Below are 21615 nucleotides of genomic sequence, written 5' to 3'. Positions count from 1 at the left end.
GGAGGTGACGGAGTCCCACCTCTAACTGACAAACCAGGGACTCCTAAGATACGACTTGGCAAACAAATGGTAATGAGATGGGGAGCTGTTAATATCAATGGGGGCTACTCTGGGAAGAAGGTAGAGCGGGCAGAGGCTGCAAGTAAGATGGGGCTGAACGTTTTAGCTGTTAGTGACATTCGGGCAAGGGGTGAGAAAGAAGAGGAAGTGGGAGAATACAAGGTCTACCTGTCAGAAGTCAAAGCAGGAATAGCACAATGGGGTGTAGCGCTTAGCATCAGGAAAGAAATGGAACCCAGCGTAGTTGCAGTAAGGTATGTAAACGAACGACTGATGTGGATAGATTTCACAGTGTCTAGCAAGAAAATTAGGATTGTGTCAGCATATTCGCATTGTGAAGGGACAGACCAAGATAAGACGGATAGTTTTTATGAGGCGCTCAGTGATGTTGTTAGAGTAAAGGACTAGGACAGTGTTCTGCTCATGGGTGATCTTAACGCCAGGTTTGGAAATCGGACAGAAGGGTATGAAAAGGTTATGGGTAAATTTGGAGAGGATATGGAGGCCAACAGGAACGGGAAACAACTCTTGGATTTCTGTGCCAGTATGGGCTTAGTAATCAGAAACTCCTTTTTTAAACATAAGAACATTCACCAATATACACTCCTGGAAATTGAAATAAGAACACCGTGAATTCATTGTCCCAGGAAGGGGAAACTTTATTGACACATTCCTGGGGTCAGATACATCACATGATCACACTGACAGAACCACAGGCACATAGACACAGGCAACAGAGCATGCACAATGTCGGCACTAGTACAGTGTATATCCACCTTTCGCAGCAATGCAGGCTGCTATTCTCCCATGGAGACGATCGTAGAGATGCTGGATGTAGTCCTGTGGAACGGCTTGCTATGCCATTTCCACCTGGCGCCTCAGTTGGACCAGCGTTCGTGCTAGACGTCCAGACCGCGTGAGACGACGCTTCATCCAGTCCTAAACATGCTCAATGGGGGACAGATCCGGAGATCTTGCTGGCCAGGGTAGTTGACTTACACCTTCTAGAGCACGTTGGGTGGCACGGGATACATGCGGACGTGCATTGTCCTGTTGGAACAGCAAGTTCCCTTGCCGGTCTAGGAATGGTAGAACGATGGGTTCGATGACGGTTTGGATGTACCGTGCACTATTCAGTGTCCCCTCGACGATCACCAGAGGTGTACGGCCAGTGTAGGAGATCGCTCCCCACACCATGGTGCCGGGTGTTGGCCCTGTGTGCCTCGGTCGTATGCAGTCCTGATTGTGGCGCTCACCTGCACGGCGCCAAACACGCATACGACCATCATTGGCACCAAGGCAGAAGCGACTCTCATCGCTGAAGACGACACGTCTCCATTCGTCCCTCCATTCACGCCTGTCGGGACACCACTGGAGGCGGGCTGCACGATGTTGGGGCGTGAGCGGAAGACGGCCTAACGGTGTGCGGAGACGGTTGCGAATGGTCCTCGCCGATGCCCCAGGAGCAACAGTGTCCCTAATTTGCTGGGAAGTGGCGGTGCGGTCCCCTACAGCACTGCGTAGGATCCTACGGTCTTGGCGTGCATCCGTGCGTCGCTGTGGTCCGGTCCCCGGTCGACGGGCACGTGCACCTTCCGCCGACCACTGGCGACAACATCGATGTACTGTGGAGACCTCACGCCACACGTGTTGAGCAATTCGGCGGTACGTCCACCGGGCCTCCCGCATGCCCACTATACGCCCTCGCTCAAAGTCCGTCAACTGCACATACGGTTCACGTCCACGCTGTCTCGGCATGCTACCAGTGTTAAAGACTGCGATGGAGCTCCGTATGCCACGGCAAACTGGCTGACACTGACGGCGGCGGTGCACAAATGCTGCGCAGCTAGCGCCATTCGACGGCCAACACCGCGGTTCCTGGTGTGTCCGCTGTGCCGTGCGTGTGATCATTGCTTGTACAGCCCTCTCGCAGTGTCTGGAGCAAGTATTGTGGGTCTGACACACCGGTGTCAATGTGTTCTTTTTTCCATTTCCAGGAGTGTACTTGGGAAGGCAGGGAACCAGACCTGTCATTGACTATATAGTAACAGATCAGGAATTCAGGAAGGCTGTGAGGGCCACATGTGTATTCAGGGGATTCTTTGATTACACTGATCATTATTTAATCTGCAGTGAAATTGGGATTGTGAGGCCGAAAGTGCAGGTGGTCATGTCCATATGTAGGAGGATAAGAGTGGAGAAACTTCAGGATAAGGAAACCAGGCACAAGTACATAACAGCGATCTCAGAAAGGTACCAGGTAGTTGAATGTAGTCAATTACCGTCATTGGAAAGGAATGGATAAGGTACAGGGCCACAGTACTAGAAGTGGCTAAAGAATGTCTTGGAACAGTAGTGTGTAAAAGCAGGAAGAAGCAAACAGCTTGGTGGAATGACACAGTCAAGGCAGCTTGTAATGGGAAAAAGAAGGCGTATCAAAAATGGCTACATACTAGAACTCAGGTAGACAGAGAAAGTTATGTTGAAGAAAGAAACGAAGCCAAACAGATAATTGCAGCATCCAAGAAGAAATCTTGGGAAGACTTTGGAAACGGGTTGGAGACTATAGGTCAAGCTGTTGGAAAACCATTCTGGAGTGTCATTAGCAGTCTTCGAAAGGGAGGTAAGAAGGAAATGACAAGTATTTTGGACAGGTCGGGAAAACTGCTAGTGAATCCTGTGGATGCCTTGGGCTAATGGAGGGAATATTTTGAAGAGTTGCTCAATGTAGGTGAAAATACAATCAGTAATGTTTCAGATTTCGAGGTAGAATGGGATAGGAATGATGGAAATAGGATCACATTTGAGGAAGTGGAGAAAATGGTCAATAGATTGCAGTGCAATAAAGCAGCTGGGGTGGATAAAATTAAGCCGGAACTCATCAAACACAGTGGAATGTCAGGTCTTAAATGGCTACACAGGATAATTGAAATGGCCTGGGAGCCGGGACAGGTTCCATCAGACTGGACAAAAGCAGTAATCATACCAATCTATAAACATGGAAACAGAAAATATTGTAACAACTACAGAGGTATCTCTTTAATCAGCGTTGTGGGTCAAATCTTCTCAGGCATTGTTGAAAGGAAAGTGCGAGTATTAGTTGAGGACCAATTGGATGGAAATCAGTGTGGGTTTAGGCCCTTTTAGAGGTTGTCAGGACCAGATCTTTAGTTTACGGCAAATAATGGAGGAGTGTTATGAGTGGAACAGGCAATTGTATCTATGCTTTATAGCTCTAGAAAAGGCATATGACCGGGTTCACAGGAGGAAGTTATTGTCTGTTCTACGAGATTCTGGAATAGGACGCAAACTTTTGCAAGCAATTAAAGGTCTTTACATGGATAGTCAGGCAGCAGATAGAGTTGACAGTAAATTGAGTTCATGGTTCAGAGTAGTTTCAGGGGTAAGACAAGGCTGCAACCTGTCGCCACTGTTGTTCATATTATTTATGGATCATATATTGAAAACAATAGACTGGATGGGTGCGATTAAGATATGTGAACACAAAATAAGCAGTCTTGCATATGCGGATGACTTAGTTGTGATGGCAGATTCGATTGAAAGTTTGCAAAGTAATATTTCAGAGCTAGATGAGAAATGTAAGGAGTATGGTATGAAGATTAGCATCTCCAAAACGAAAGTAATGTCAGTGGGAAAGAAATATAAACGGATTGAGTGCCAAATAGGATGAACAAAGTTAGAACAGGTGGACGATTTCAAGTACTTAGGATGCATATTCTCACAGGATGGCAACATAGTGAAAGAACTGGAAGCGAGGTGTAGCAAAGCTAATGCAGTGAGCGCTCAGCTACGATCTACTCTCTTCTGCAAGAAGGAAGTCAGTACCAAGTCTAAGTTATCTGTGCACCGTTCAATTTTTCGACCAATTTTGTTGTATGGGAGCGAAAGCTGGGTGGATTCAGGTTACCTTATCAACAAGGTTGAGGTTACGGATATGAAAGTAGTTAGAATGATTGCAGGTACTATTAGATGGGAACAATGGAAGGAGGGTGTCCACAGTTAGGAAATCAAAGAAAAACTGGGAATGAACTCTATAGATGTAGCAGTCAGGATGAACAGGCTTAGATGGTGGGGTCATGTTACACGCATGGGAGAAGCAAGGATACCCAAGAGACTCATGGGTTCAGCAGTAGAGGGTAGGAGGAGTCGGGGCAGACCAAGGAGAAGGTACCTGAGTTAGGTTAAGAATGATTTTTAAGTAATAGGTTTAACATCAGAAGAGGCACCAATGTTAGCACTGAATAGGAGATCGTGGAGGAATTTTATAAGGGGGCTATGCTACAGACTGAACGCTGAAAGGCATAATCAGCCTTAAATGATAATGATGATGATGATAGGAACCACCATTTTTATTCCATACTTGTGTAGTACGTAAAGAAATATGAATGTTTTAGTTGGACCACTCATTTCGCTTTGTGATAGGTGGCACTGTAATAGTCACAAATGTATAAGTACGTGGTATCATGTAACATTCCGACAGTGCGGACGGTATTTGATTCGTGATACATTACCGGTGGTAAAATGGACCGTTTAGTAATTGCGGAAAAGGTCGAAATCGTGTTGATGTACGGTTATTGTGATCAAAATGCCCAACGGGTGTGTGCTATGTATGCTGCTCGGTATCCTGGACGACATCATCCAAGTGTCTGGACTGTTCACCGCATCGTTACGTTATTTAAGGAAACAGGAAGTGTTCAGCCACATGTCAAACGTCAACCATGACCTGCATCAAATGATGATGCCCAAGCAGGTGTTTTAGCTGCCGTCGCGGCTAATCCGCATATCAGTAGCAGCCAAATTGCGTGAGAGTCGAGAGACCCAAAAACGTCGGTGTTGAGAATGATACATCAACATCGATTGCACCCGTACCATATTTCTATGCACCAGGAATTGCATCGCGGCGACTTTGAACACCGTGTACAGATCTGCCAGTGAGCATAGGAGAAATTACGGGACGATGACAGATTTTTTGCACGCGTTCTATTTAGCGACGAAGCGTCATTCACCAACAGCGGTAACGTAAACCGGCACAAAATGCAATATAGGGCAACGGAAAATCCACGATGGGCGCGACAAGTGGAACATCAAGGACGTTGGCGGGTTAATGTATGGTGCGGTATTACGGGGGAAGGATAATTGGCCCCATTGTATCGATGGCAATCTAAATGGTGCAATGTATGCTGATTTCCTACGTAATGTTCTACCGATGTTACTACAAGATGTTTCACAGCATGACAGAATGGCGATGTACTTCCAACATGATGGATGTCCGGCACATAGCTCGCGTGCGGTTGAAGTGGTATTGAAAAGCATATTTCACGACAGGTGGATTTGTCGTCGTAACACCATACCATGGCCCACACGTTCACCGGATCTGATGTCCCCGGATTTTTTTCTGTGGCGAAAGTTGAAAAATATTTGCTATCGTTGTCCACCGACAACGCCTGACAACGTGCGTCAGCGAATTGTCAATGCATGTGCGAACATTACGGAAGGCGAACCACTCGCTGTTGAGACGAATGTCGTTAGACGTATTGCCAAATGCATTGAGGTTGACGGACATCATTTACAGCATTTATTCCATTAATGTGGTATTTACAGGTAAGCACGGTGCAACACCATGCTTTCTCAGACATGATAAGTTCACAAAGGTGAATGTATCACATTGGAAGAACCGAAATAAAATGTTCAAAGGTACCTACGTTCGCATTTTAATTTAAAAAACCTACATGTTACCAACTGTTCGTCTAAAATTGTGAGCCATATGTTTATGACTATTACAGCACCATTTATCACAAAGCGAAAAAAGTGGCCCAACTAAACATTCATATCTCTTTACGTACCACACGAATATGTACTAAAAAATACTCAGAAATAATTTAGAAATACTCAGTTGATATCCCTTTGACCTATGGCAGCGCCATCTAGCGGGCCAACCATAGTGCCATGTGGTTTCCCCCATCAAGCTAGACGAGTTACGTTCTTTGTTGATTTTCGTTTGACGCTTGTTTCCTGAGATATTTGGCCCGATCACGATCAGTGGACCACCCTGTGTATTATTCTACATGGCTGTTATGCCTTTTACAGAATAAACCAGCAGTAAACATTTACTTATGCTATTACAAATCATTTAATGCATATCTACTACAAGAAGTAAATGACATATTAAAGTGGCATTTAGACAATATGTACGTAGATTTGTTTCAGGTTCCTGAGAAGATGCGGAATGATTCTGTTGTGCCGGCTGCGGTGGTCTCGCGGTTCTAGGCGCTCAGTCCGGAGCCGCGCGACTGCTACGGTCGCAGGTTCGAATCCTGCCTCGGGCATGGGTGTGTGTGATGTCCTTAGGTTGGTTAGGTTTAAGTAGTTCTAAGTTCTAAGGGACTGATAACCACAGATGTTGAGTCCCATAGTGGTCAGAGCCATTTGAACCATTTGATTCTGTTGTAACGTCCAGAGATTGGAGTACCAGAATTTGCAAAACTTACTGATCCAACAGACGTTATCGATGTCTCACTGCAGTCCCAGATGCTCCTGAAGACACGTCTTCCCTCTCAGCCCAGCAGTGCCCTTCCACTGAGGTCAATATAGCGTCGAGCATGCAAGAGCTCAGTCTAGTTGGTGACTACAGCTACAGCATTCAACTTCATCGTATAGGACTAACGATTTGTTAAAGTTTCAGATGAATCTGTTTGTTGTAAATGTTGCACATTCTATCTCAAGAGCACAGTTTGTTACTTAATGCACGAAGTGATGCCTCCAAAGTCAATATCAGCCGTAAATCATCCAGTCCTCCTGTGCGAAAGAAGTATGTCAAAGGTAAGTTTGTTCATTTTTGTAAGAATGTGAACTACTGTTTTAAGTGTTCTAGTTGACGAGCCGGCCGGACGCACGTAGTTTCGTCTCGCCACAACAGGCATATCATGTGTCTAAGTTGCATGGAAATAGATAGATACGGTCGACCGTACATACACTCCTGGAAATTGAAATAAGAACACCGTGAATTCATTGTCCCAGGAAGGGGAAACTTTATTGACACATTCCTGGGGTCAGATACATCACATGATCACACTGACAGAACCACAGGCACATAGACACAGGCAACAGAGCATGCACAATGTCGGCACTAGTACAGTGTATATCCACCTTTCGCAGCAATGCAGGCTGCTATTCTCCCATGGAGACGATCGTAGAGATGCTGGATGTAGTCCTGTGGAACGGCTTGCCATGTCATTTCCACCTGGCGCCTCAGTTGGACCAGCATTCGTGCTGGACGTGCAGACTGCGTGAGACGACGCTTCATCCAGTCCCAAACATGCTCAATGGGGGACAGATCCGGAGATCTTGCTGGCCAGGGTAGTTGACTTACACCTTCTAGAGCACGTTGGGAGGCACGGGATACATGCGGACGTGCATTGTCCTGTTGGAACAGCAAGTTCACTTGCCAGTCTAGGAATGGTAGAACGATGGGTTAAATGACGGTTTGGATGTACCGTGCGCTATTCAGTGTCCCCTCGACGATCACCAGAGGTGTACGGCCAGTGTAGGAGATCGCTCCCCACACCATGATGCCGGGTGTTGGCCCTGTGTGCCTCGGTCGTATGCAGTCCTGATTGTGGCGCTCATCTGCACGGCGCCAAACACGAATACGAGCATCATTGGCACCAAGGCAGAAGCGACTCTCATCGCTGAAGACGACACATCTCCATTCGTCCCTCCATTCACGCCTGTCGCGACACCACTGGAGGCAGGCTGCACGATGTTGGGGCGTGAGCGGAAGACGGCCTAACGGTGTGCGGGACCGTAGCCCAGCTTCATGGAGACGGTTGCGAATGGTCCTCGCCGATACCCCAGGAGCAACAGTGTCCCTAATTTGCTGGGAAGTGGTGGTGCGGTCCCCTACGGCACTGGGTAGAATCCTACGGTCTTGGCGTGCATCCGTGCGTCGCTGCGGTCCGGTCCCAGGTCGACGGGCACGTGCACCTTCCGCCGACCACTGGCGACAACATCGATGTACTGTGGAGACCTCACGCCACACGTGTTGAGCAATTCGGCGGTACGTCCACCGGGCCTCCCGCATGCCCACTATACGCCCTCGCTCAAAGTCCGTCAACTGCACATACGGTTCACGTCCACGCTGTCGCGGCATGTTACCAGTGTTAAAGACTGCGATGGAGCTCCGTATGCCACGGCAAACTGGTTGACACTGACGGCGGCGGTGCACAAATGCTGCGCAGCTAGCGCCATTCGACGGCCAACACCGCGGTTCCTGGTGTGTCCGCTGTGCCGTGCGTGTGATCATTGCTTGTACATCCCTCTCGCAGTGTCCGGAGCAGGTATGGTGGGTCTGACACACCGGTGTCAATGTGTTCTTTTTTCCATTTCCAGGAGTGTATTTTGTATTTATGTAGAAGTATTTCTTCGGTGAGGCTAAGGAGTTTAGGTCTTCTTAAAGGAGCTGAATGTCATAAACCTACCGAGAGGAGAAATTTCAACTAATACAGTCTTCCTCGGTTTAGCAGTAGAGTGACACCATAGATTTCAAGAAATATTTTAAACAGTTTCCTACTCGTCATCTTCAGTAGAAGGTGGCTAGCAGAAAACTCATTGAAACAGTGCTTCAAGACAACTCCGCCACTCGGCTCATAACCCAAGAAGTTCACATCTACGATATGAATTTTCTCTTTAGTCGTCTTAGTCGTCGATCTACGAACCAAAATTAACAGCAGTCTTAGTAACTAAGTCTGTCGTCTACAGAATCGAGGACATATCTATGTATACATTCTCCTTTTTTTTTATTTATAACGTTGATGTTTCAGGATCTTTTTCCTCTGTTGGATGCACAGTCTCCTGACCTTCATTGCTTACCTATTCCAACCTCACAATCATCTTCCACACATCAAGACGCTTCATTCGAACATAAACTCGATAAGATAAAGTCAATGTTGTATGAATTCATCTAAACGATATCCAAATAACAAAAAATGTTCAAATGTGTGTGAAATCTTATGGGACTGAACTGCTAAGGTCATCAGTCCCTAAGCTTACACACTACTTAACCTAAATTATCCTAAGGACAAACACACACACCCATGCCGGAGGGAGGACAAGAACTTCCGCCGGGACCAACTGCACAGTCCATGACTTCCAAATAACAAATAAATCGCAAATGCTCACCTAGGTTGAAATTCTCGAGGCTGGCGTACTCACACACATTGAAGACATGTTGGTCACAAAAGCTTTTAGTTTGGGAGAGGCAATCCGCACGCCAGGAGGCTGGTCCCTTCAGATGACGAATCAACCTATGTAAGTAGGCGGGCGACTGCCGTAGAGCAGACAGCATTTGCCCGAGTGAAAGGGAGGACGACCCCATGTTTGGCATACAAGCAAATTCCGCTACATTGTGTGGGAGCGCCCAGCCTACGTATTCTTTACAAACATAGCACACAGTTTCAGAGGTTTTCACAGGGAGACAGCAAACGCCAAACGCCGATGCTACAGATTTACAGATTGGTCGCCTTAAGAAAAACGTCATTCTCCCGTTTTAGAAGAGCAATGCTGATTGGCAGACGATATTCCTGACGCCTTGAGCTGAAGGAGTAATGGAAGAGACCAAAAGATATACCCCTTCTTGCCTGGCGTGGAGAGGGGCCATTCCGTTGTAGCTCTTGGAGCGAGAACACGTAACCAGGGCGTGTGCGCTCGTACATGTACTCAAAGAGTGAGGAACAAGTCTCTCCTCATTACTTCACTGGGAGAGCACCTCTGTCGAGAGTGAATCGGAGTGCGACTCTATATTGAGTCCTTGCGATTAAGCGTTGTTCACTGTGTTCTCTGCCACACTTCTTGTGTGGTGTGAATGGACTAAGCTATAGTTAAAAGCCTGCGAGCGAATTGTTGAGTGACATCACGATGGTCTGGTTATCTGACCAGTGTACCACGCCACCACACTAGGGTTGAATATGAGTCCTTGACTTCATCAAGGCGTAGTAAGAGTTTGATTGGCGAAGGTCCATCTAGAGAGAACGAGAGTTATTTGTCAGCAGCGAGCGGCGCAGACAGTAGTTATCGCAGCTTATGGTATTGTGCGCTACAGCTCTTGCGAGCCCCATATTTCCTCCACAACAGTACACTTCACTGCATTCCACACACGAAAGCCTCGACCATACCTAGCAACATTCTAACGGATAATTATTGAAGTTGAGTAAGGGCGGCTCTCAGCCATCTGCCAAGTCAATAACAATCTTAAAGTTTGTATAGAAATTTCATTAGCGAAGTTACCTTATGAGGTAACTTCACATTCCGATAAGAACCCGTAAATAACTTGTTCAGTTCATAACTAAAAGTGCCATTGTGATTTCTCAGATGTCTTGCAAAAAAAAAGTTATTTGCGTTAGTTTCATGTTTTTCTTACACTAACTAGCACTACTCCAGTACCCAAGTATCCCACTAGTTCTGTAATAAATTTTGTGAATTTTTCCTTACAGCAGACGTCTTCAGAAGATATTTATTGCTGAAAGTTTTTCAGGCATTTCTCTTTAGATCGTAGGAGCGTCTCTCTGGCTTCTGTAGTAGTGTGAGGGTGGAAATTGCATCTTGCAGGAGACACAGGGTAAAGGGTACACCCCAGATTAATCCGTTGCGCAGAATGACAGAATAGCACCCATACGCTCACAATACAGCTTACAAAGGTTCCCATCATTTAATTACCAGGCAATAAAAATGTCGTTCCTTTGCGTGAAGTACAAATAACCAGTGCTGAATGCTCAATTATGGCATCTACATGTTCATACTTTCCTGAAATTGTGTGTCACTCCCGCTCCAGTGGGTACACAGTTTATAACTGGTCCCCTTGTTAATTACTTTCATATTGCCGCAGATAATTGAATACATTAGCATCACAAAATGCCTGATAGGCTATTATCTTTGCTGGTACACATTGTCCATCGATCGCTCGCTGTGCAGTTTATGAACGATACGGACGTGCAGACCAAACATACTACATACAGCTCGTAGAAGTCACACAAACAGATTTATATAATCAATGAAGGGTATACTATAATTTTTAGCTCAGAATAAAAATGTTCTTTAGCTACAGTTGATACTCACTTTGATGTTTCTTTACACTTTATTTATTTTTTTGTCTTTCATACAAGTACATCTGAAAAATGATCATCTTTCCAACTCTTCTGAAATAGTTTCCATGTAGTTGTTGCGGTCTTCAGTTCCAGGACTGGTTCGGTGCCGTTCCCTCTGTTACTCTACCCTGTGCAAGCCTCTTCATCTCCGAGTAACTACTGCAACAGTCTTCCTTTTGAAACTGCTTAATGTATTCATTTCGCTCTTCTTCTGTGGTTTCTATCTCCCACACTTATTTCCAGATTAGATCCCTTGATATATCAGTATTTTTACTATCGTCCAGTCCCTCCTTTTGGTCAAATTCTGCCACAAATTTCTTTTCTCCCCAGTTCAATTCAGTATCTGCTGAATAGTTACGTGATCTACCCATCTAATCTTTAGCGCACCTCATTTCAAAAGTTTCTATTCTCCTCTTGTCTAAACTGTTTACGGTCCATGTTTCGCTTTCATACGTGGCTACACACAATACATATATGAAGGTTGGAAGTTAAATAGTGGCAACTATTTATTCAGAACAGATACAAAAGACTTACATGTTTGCACCTGTTACTGTCCTTCAAAGTAGTCACCAGCGATGTGTAGAACCTGTTGCTAGCGATGTGGTAGGCGTAGTATACTTTTAGCATAGCCTGTTCCGTTGATGGTGCGAATGGAGCGATCTATTGCCTGTCGAATCTTTGGAACAGTTCTGAAACGAATGCCACGAAGTGGTTCCTTCATCTTTGGAATCAAATAAAAGTCACAAGGACTTAAGTCCGGGGAGTATGGTGGATGGTACAGTACTTCCCAGTCCCATCGACCGAACAGAGCAGCCACAGCCTGCGCTGTATGCGCCCGCGCTTTGTTGTGCAAATGGATGGGTTTGTTGCGCAGAAAGTGTCGCCGCTTCTTTCGCAAAGTTGGTCGCAGGTGATGCTCCAAAAACGGGCAGTAATACTGTGAATTGACGGTCGGTCGTGGAGGAACGTAAGGCGTTAGGATAACACCATCACAGTCGTACACGAGGAATGATCATAAACGTAGACCGCTTCGTTCGCACCATCAACACAACAGGCTCTGTTAACGGTATACTACGCCTTCCACATCGCTGGCAACGGGTTCTACGCAACGCTGGTGACTACTTTGAAGGACAGAAACAGGTGTCAACATGTAACTCTGTTGTATCGGTTGTGAATAAGTAGTTGCTGCTTTTTAAGTTGCAACGCTCGTACTTTCAGAAACAAATTCCTGACACTCGAATCTATATTCGATGTTAACAAGCTTCTCTTCTTCAGGAACGCTTTTCTTGCCATTTCCAGTGTCAAATTTCACATTTTATATCCTTTCTTTTTCTCCGATTTTTTTTTCCTGCCCAAATAGCAGACCTCGTCTGCTAATTTCAGTCTCGTTTCCTAATCTAATTCCCTCAGCATCATCTGATTTAATAAGACTACATTCAATTATCCTTGTTTTCCTTTTGTTCATATTCATTTGATATTCTCGTTTAAAGATGCTCTCCTTTGCGTTAAGCTACTCTTTCAAGTCCTTTGCTATCTGTGACAGAATCACAATGTTATCGGAAAACCTCGGAGTTTTTATTTCTTCTCCTTGAACTCTAATGTCTACACTAATTTTTCTTAGGTTGTCTTTACTGCTTGCTAACTGTACAGGCTGAATAACCATTGCTTGCCTTTCATGACCACCGACTCTTATAACTGCCGTCTGGTTGCCGCACAAGTTGTAGATAGCTTTTCGGCTAATGTGCTTTATGCCTGCTACCTTTAGAATTTCGAAGAGAGTATTCCAGTAAATATAGTCAAAAGATTTCTTTAAATCTACAAATGCTGTACGCTCATGTTTGTCTTTCCTTAAACAATCTTCTAAGGGAAGTCACAGGGTCAGTATCGCGAGCCAGTAATGGTGTTTTTGAGTTTCTGTTAACAATTATTCAAATTTCTGACATCGTTTAGTTCACAGAGCTAAAGAGCATACAGAGAAATAACCGAATCTAATACGCGAGGCTGACTGACAGCCGTTGTCCTGGTACGACGGCGTGCATAAATATTGTTTTGAGGCTATATCCAAGTTGCTTCAGGCATTTGCTGGACCCTTCTATAACTTGCGCATCATAAAATACACAAACAGTTACATTGCGATAATACGCAAAAAGTGCTTAGACGATACCAGACAGATGGCATGCAAGACGCGCTTCCCTTCGGTTCAGTGGCAATGATACTATCCTATCACAAACGTGAAGTAGAGTGAAAATTTGCCAAATCATGAAAACGATTTTTACCCGTACAAGGAGACAAATAGGAGATAATCCATATTCTATTGGAAAATTATGAGCCAAGCCAACAATAATTTATTGACCATGTCAGAGGCAATACTCGATCTGATGTTTTTTTTCTGCGTATTTCAGACTTGTGGAATTCTTCGGTGCTCGCCTGGGTTATTATTAGAAAATGCGAATTACGAGGGAATATACCGAGCGAGGTGGCGCAGTGGTTAGACGCTGGACTCGCATTCGGGAGGACGTCGGTTCAATCCCGCGTCCGGCCATCCTGATTTAGGTTTCCCGTGATTTCCCTAAAATCGCTCCAGGCAAATGCCGGGATCGTTCCTTTCAAAGGGCACGGCTGACTTCCTTCCCCGTCCTTCCGTAACTCGATGAGACCGATGACCTCGCTGTCTGGTCTCCTTCCTCAAAACCAACCAACGAGGGAATAAGATAAACATGGACTGCAATTTCGGATAACTACTACCGCTTATGATACGTTGGGGATTTAGGCGCCACATATAAACGAAGTGTCTACTAATTCCTAGTGAAGACTGCAAATAAACAGCTACTAAACTTTATGAGTCACCAGTCTTATGGCTAAGAACTTGGAGTGGGAGTAGGATCAAGGAGACCACTAATTACGGAAAATGGTGGCGATCCTGGGGCATGACGACACTCTGGAGGCTTTCATCTTTCCTGGCTTCTGTAGAGAGTTTTAACAAAGAGCTATTCGATTAGTCCGAGTGTCATATGCATGTACCTAAAACACAGATGAAATGTGACACGATAAATATGTACTTTTAGTTCAACGTACCAGTGGTAAACCGAGCGAGGTGGCGAGTGTTTAGCACACTGGACTCGCATTCGGGAGGACGACGGTTCAATTCCGCGTACGGCCATTGTGATTGAAATTTTCCGTGATTTCCCTAAATCGCTCCAGGCAAGTGCCGGGTTGGTTCCTTTGAAAGGGCATGGCCGACTTCCTTCCCCGTCCTTCAATAATCCGATGAGACCGATGACCTCGCTGTTTGGTCTCCTTCTCCAAAACAAACCAACCAACAAATGGTAAATTAGGAGGAGTGCTGGAAAAAAGTGCTTTTCAGAGCACAGAGATACTGATCATTTGACTTGGGCAATTTATTTCGTTGTTCTTATATTTATAATGTATGAAGTGCTTAACATTCTGCTTCGAAATTTAGGCATTGTCGGTAAAATGTTGGCACTATGTAGTGAAATGAACTGAATATAGTGCGACAGTGTGAGGAAACTATTTTTTTTTTTACGTACCCCATCCTGAAGCAATCCCAATCGTCTAGAACCGTAAGTAATTTTCTATTGCTTAGTAACTAATTTCCTTCAACAAGAGTATATAGATTTATCTGCCGAAACTAATATCATAGCATCATCAGCTGGTACGAAAACCAGTTTCGATGGTCACAAAATTCACACAAGATGTTGAACAAAACTCTGAATAACGCTAAAAACGCAAGCTGAATATTAGACCCTGATATCTTAAATGCAAACATTATGTAGAAGACCCAGTCTCCTTACTAACAAAACAGTATGATCTGCCAGGATTGTAAATGATAATTAATGACAATGGATGCTGATAGCGACACGAAACTAAAATATAATTTAATTAGATTAATAATTAATACATATGTCAATGTACAAGATTTAGTGTACCGAACTGTAAAAGTTGGACGTTAATATTTCTTTGGAAAGTTGGCCACTCGTTATGCTGTGGTGTTCATACACAAACTCTGAGTCTGAGATATTATTATCGCGAATGGTAGCGAGCGAACGATTGTCGAGAGTCGTCGGCGGGGAGAAGCCGCAAGACAAAAGATAAAGTTGCAATATGCAGTAACCTTGCTGGCAGCGGCGGAGGAGACTTTGGTATTAATTGAGGATTCTTGGTAATTCTCCTTTTTGCTGCACGTAGATGGTGTTTGCTTGTCCACAGGAGGGATTTTGTCACATACATACAGTGACATAGAATGACAGTAATATTTGGTCTTTGTTGTGACGAGAGACGTGATTATTGATAATAGACATTGTGGAACAATGAAAGTTGTTGCTAGTCAAACTGTCGACAAAAAGCAAAGGTCCGAGTAAAGTTTATTATTGTTTAAACTGTCAATTTTCAGAATATAGTAAATTAATGTATTTATTGGTTTCTTTCATTTTCTTTTTTGTATATCTCCTAAGGCTTGTTGCTTAAACCCCTCCATATCATTCAATTTATATATGTATATAGCAGCAGATGCATCAGTAATTGTGACCATGTATTGCACTCTGCATGGTTCGCATCGCTTGAGTTATTTTAGCTTGTTGCTGGGTCAGAATATTAACGCAGTTGCAGCGACAAGATGAGGTACGTTTGCGTGCAGGAGAATTCTTGCATTAATCGTTAGGAGATGCTAAAAAATAATTTTTATAAATAAAGTCAGATACAAGAGAATTTGAGTTTTGGTGATTTATAGGAAGAGTGATAAATAACTGTATTCTTTTTTTCTTGCAATCAGAATACTGATATTGTCAAAGATGGAGTTTCTCACGTTTCCGTTCACCAGAACAATCACATTTACTAACACTGAAGTAAAGAACGTTGAATTACATTGGCTCTTGCCGCATAATCAGTTTTAATCACAAAATCGGAAGCTCTTTACTTTGTAAACACTAATTGGTCGTTGAACCTATTTCTGGTGTCTTCAGTTTTTCTTCTTCCCTGTGTTGCTTTTTGATAATTACTGCTTTATCTAAGCCGATAAGGTTTTAATGTACCTACACTTCGGAAGTGTAATGGAATGTATTTACAGTTAAATAATGGTGAGGATTTCCGCTATTGACCACAAGTGTAGATCTTGCTAAGGAAGGCCAGTTAACAGCTGGTAATTACAAGCCAAGCGCAGAAAGAATTTAGCAACTGTATGAATAAAGCTTATACTCAATTGAAAAGAAATGGCATGGCAGGAACTTGGCTTGCTTCTAACGAAGTTCTATACTCTGTGCGCTGGAATATTACAGCGGATTAAGACAGCGCTTTCAAAGTACCCCACCAGCTTACACCCACTCCTGAGGCCAAAGAGTGAAAGAGTCCTTTCTCGCGTTATCTCAATTAAATTTTGCATGTTGAAATAACATATTTTTGCTTGTGGGGAAGTAGTGTAGAGAATTTCAGTGAAATGTACGAATATTTTCTAGATAAATGGACCACATTGCAATGGAAAACACTGACCGAAAAATAATCGCAACACCAAAACATAATTAATGTAGAGTTATGAAATTTCGACAATACATTTGTCTAGATAACATATTTAAATGATTCACACTGCAAGATCACAAGTTAATGTGAGCGCGAGATAAGCCATTGCAATAGTGAAATTCTGGAAATATTAACAGCCGGTTTAAGCGGCATAGTGTTTAATGAAAGCATGCAAATGTTGACACATTGTGTTGTACACATGAGGAAGTCAGTTTGTTGGGTGGAAATCCTTGCCTCTTACACTTGGTCTGTCAATGCAGAGACAGTTAATTTGTTGTGGATGGGCTGGGGTTGTTGTCTGATGATATCCCATACCTGCTCGGCTGTAGACAAATCTGGTGATGGAGCAGGCGATGGAAACATGTCGCTACTGTGTAAAACATGTTTTGCTACAGCAGAGATACTTGGGCGAGAATTATACTGTTGGAAAACACACCCTGGAATGCTGTTCGTGAATGGTGGAATCACCAGATTGACATACTGTTGTGTACATAGTTCCGCGTAGTCAGCGCGTACACAACATTCCCAGTAGAGCGCGCCCCACTAAGCACAACAGCGCAGGCGCAGCGCTCGTCCGTCTCCGCCCTATGAGATGGCGCTGACATAGAGATGGACCAAATTCTGCTTCCGCTGATCCGCGTATTAATACGTAACGCAGCCAATGAGATTGCTGCTAACGTAGAACCTTTTCTCCTTGCGGATCACACTCGCGCGGTGATAGATGAACGCGCAGTCTGCATTTGTCTGCACCAGTCTGTACCAGTCTGCATTTGTCTGTACCAGTCTATAGTCAAGTTTCAGTCTGCGCCTGATAAGATTACCATATTCCTGTACATAGCCAAGAAGATAAATGTATAGAAACTTTTGTCAAGTATCAGAGATATATGTGAGAATACGATTAACATACCAATACCAAAGGAACTTCAGATTATCAATTTTAAATAGCATCCAGAACCAAGTTAAGTAATTTTTATGCTTGCTGTTATTTTAATAAATGTGTGTGAAAATTAATCAAGTTCTGTTTTAAGTTGGTCACTGTGAATCTGCTACTCTAAGCGTGCAAGTAGCATTTCTATCGTCTGGCCTAACGCCACGATAAGACCACGAGACATACTGCTGACACTCGCCTACTTCGTTAGAGCGACAGGTCAAATAATCTGATGGTGTGTATACTGCAGGTCTTACAGTACGCACACCACACATACAATTTTGCAGTCATGGTGAGTGGCATAGCATCGAAAGTGTGCCTGCTGCCCTACGAAATCGCACCCCAGTCCGTAACTCCAGCTGTAGGTGCAATGTGTCTACCACGCAGACAGGTTTGTTGCAGGCTCTCAACTGGTCTCCTCCTAACCAAAACAAGGCCATTGCAGACAGCCGGCCAGAACCATCTTTCATCAGGAAACACAGCATAGCACCACCATACAAGCTAATGAGCTTTCGCTTCACACCCCTGAAATCGCAAATGGCGTTGGTTTGGGGTCAGTGGAGTCCGCACTACAGGGCGCCTGGCTCGGAGCTGCCGTTAAAGTAATCGATTTGTAACAGTTCGTTAGGTCACTGTGGTACCAGCTGCTGCTCAGACAGATGTTGCAGATGCAGAACGATATGACAGAGCCGTACGTCGAACATCATAGTAGTACCATGTGGCCTTCCGGAGCTTGCGACCGTAAATGCTCGTGACCATTGCTGCCATCAGTCATGCACAGTGACTACACTCCTGCCAAGCCTTTCTGCAATAGCGCAGAAGGAGCATCAATCTTCTCGTAGCACTATTACACAACCTTGTTCAAATTCACTGACTTGTTGATAATGGCATCTTCGTCACCTTAAAGTTATTCTTGATTAATGTCAAATCACCAATTCCATCGTCGAAGGGAACTATCGCTCATCACCGTTACAGCGAGTACTTAAAGCAAATCTGATTTGCATCTTCATAGTGGCACTCACAGCGCCACTCATATGCGACATCTTTTTGGCACGCAAACTCGTCTACCAACTTTCGTTTATGTTCCACAACTCCTTCTTGGTACTGCAATGTTTTGTCGTTAGTGTATTTCAGTAACCAGAATGTCTGTGCAATAACACCTAATACATAGATACCATCGAGCGAGGTGGCGAAGTGGTTAGCACACTGGACTCGCATTCTGGAGGACGACGATACAAAATTGCATCCGGCCATCCTGATTAAGGTTTACCGCGATTTCCCTAAATCGCTGCAGGCAAATGCCGGGATGGTTCCTTCGAAAGGGCACGGCCGAGTTCCTTCCCCATTATTACCTAATCCAATGGGACCGATAACATCGCTGTTTGGTCCTCTCCCCCACATCAACCATCAACAACGAAGGACATATTTTGATCGGAAACGGTATCACGGCACCCAGCATTATTTTTCAGAAATTAAAAAATTAGACCTTTCTAGATTTTTTCAAATACTCCTAAATATTGGACATAGGAGTTTCTACAGAATAAGAGACGCCCTGATAAACCTGCAGGACAGGACAGTTAGTTTAAACTGTGGAAAAAGGCCAAAATAAGCAGGTTTCAGTTACACTCGAACACATAACTTTATTTATTTGACCAAACATTACAAGAGCCAAGAAATAAAAAAAGCATTAATTTTTGGAACTTAATAACCGGCTGAATATGCCATAAAATCTCATGCCATAAGCGCAAGAGCACTTTAACTTAAAATTGGCTGAAAGCCAGTAACTTAAAACTCAAACAAAAATCAGAAATTTAAATCAATCCTTTCAATTAGGTTGAAGGCCCAAACGATCTCAAACCTTAAGACCAAAAGTAATTTTAAAAAAATTGGCTTAAGAATCAAACCAAAATTAAATTTTTAAAAGGCAGAAGGCCTTATCTTAAAACAGTTCTTTAATTTAGGCTGAAGGCCTAAACAATCTTACGCCTTAATGGCAAAACATCTTTAACTTAAAATTGGGCTAGAAGCCATACAGATACAAACAACAAGAACAAATAAGAAAAGGCTGTACACCCAACGGCGCTCACAAGTTTCTGAGTGTCTGCCTGGAATTCAAACAGTAACACTCTCTTAGGTGAGACAGGCAGTCTGCCCAGCCATTCTCGATCCGACGACAACCCAACCGACACACAGTCAACGGACCCACCGACAAGATGACTTCCGCTCCACCCGACCAGCACACATCAGGGATTTCAATGGAACAATGGAGAAGTTATTGGCGCCCACAACCAAATTATACATTGAGCTGTCAAACTAAATACCGGCAGCGACAACACGATGAGGAAAATACACTGTCTGGATTTACGTCAACGGCCAGGGCAGGTAACCGGAACGTTAACGGCCACAAGGCAGAAGATCCCGCTGGTGCCGTTTAATTCAAAATAACCAAGTACAGTTAAACTCCACCGGAGGGTGGCTGAAATTTGCGAACTTGAAAATACACGTTGTTACTCGCGGCAATGCCCCAGCAGCCGACAACGAAATCCAAACGACACAGTGTGAACAGTCGTGACTTGCTGGTAGATTAAGTCAAAACTCAACCTTCTTGTCCAGGAGCCACGGACCTCGTAGCAATGGGAACAGCACCATACACTCCGACCGCGCGTGGATGCCGCCAGCGAAGTATACGCCGCGGTGATCTCCTCGCTGCTCCACAATAACCGACCACCTGATCGCACACCGCACAGCCGGAACTATAAGCGCCAGGCCGTAGATAGGACAAGGTGCGAATATCGATACACACCGCTGCTGCCACTCGCGCAGAGAGAGGATAACAGCATAATCGCGATAACCGCGGGAGACTAAACACAGAATAGCAACCAAGGTTTAATCCAACGCATAACAAGAGCCAGTCACGGCTCAGTTACATTTATCAGAAATACCTGCACAATGCACGGAAGAAGGTGAGTTCCTTTAGTGCGAGACAGTTTTCCTGTGCAGTTAGAAACGATCAGCAATAAACGTTAGTCGCAGAGCCGCAAATACAGAAGAAGGTAAGAAACACTAATGATAACACATTTCAGAAGCTATATGGTGGTTTTCGGTTTTCCTATTTGGCGTCATAGAACGCAAGTGTAAATGTAACCAGATGGATCTGGTGTGTTTCGAGTGTCGACAAGCTTTTAGTTCAGAATCACGCAGACACACATTACTTGAAATGCCGTTTCTAGTAAAGATTTCGAGTGTTTGAGGACTTCGTGATGGCAGCGTTCAGTATTTTGTCATTGTGCGCGATGATGGGGTATCTCCAGAGCAATGATGCTTAAATCTGAGGCCTGGCCAGCAAAAGTTAGTTTTCTGTTGCTTAAATAAACCGATTACGTCGCAGACACAAAGGAATACACTGGACTCGCATTCGGGAGGACGACCATTCAGTCCCGCGTACGGCCATCCTGATTTAGGTTTTCCTTGATTTCCCTATAATCGCTCCAGGCAAATGCCGGGATGGTTCCCTTGAAAGGGCACGGCCGACTTCCTTCCCAGTCCTTCCCTAACCCGATGAGACTGATTACCGCGATGTCTGGTCTCCTTCCCCAAACAACCGAACCTCAAACCCAACTACTACTACTACACAAAGGAATTACATACAATGGGTGCAATCGGTAATTGATTGAAATCCATGGGGAATGTTGAAAATTCGACCGAGACCAGAATTCGAACCCGGCTCTCCTGCTTACTATCCACATTCTCTGATCACTGACCCATCCAACTGCACGGACTTCCCTAGCACGGCTCTCGTCAGACCCAAATTAACAACTTATCAAAACAATAGTACTGTGGTGCCTTCTGCCCATTATCCTTCAGTGTAGAGGCACACCATGCATGAACTCTTACGGGAATCGGCGAAATGCCACGAGTAATGAAGATAATGGTCTATGG

This window comes from Schistocerca gregaria, chromosome 1 (assembly GCF_023897955.1).
Source record: "Schistocerca gregaria isolate iqSchGreg1 chromosome 1, iqSchGreg1.2, whole genome shotgun sequence".
NCBI classification, from domain to species: domain Eukaryota; kingdom Metazoa; phylum Arthropoda; class Insecta; order Orthoptera; family Acrididae; genus Schistocerca; species Schistocerca gregaria.
Note: the sequence above shows the minus strand (reverse complement) of the source record.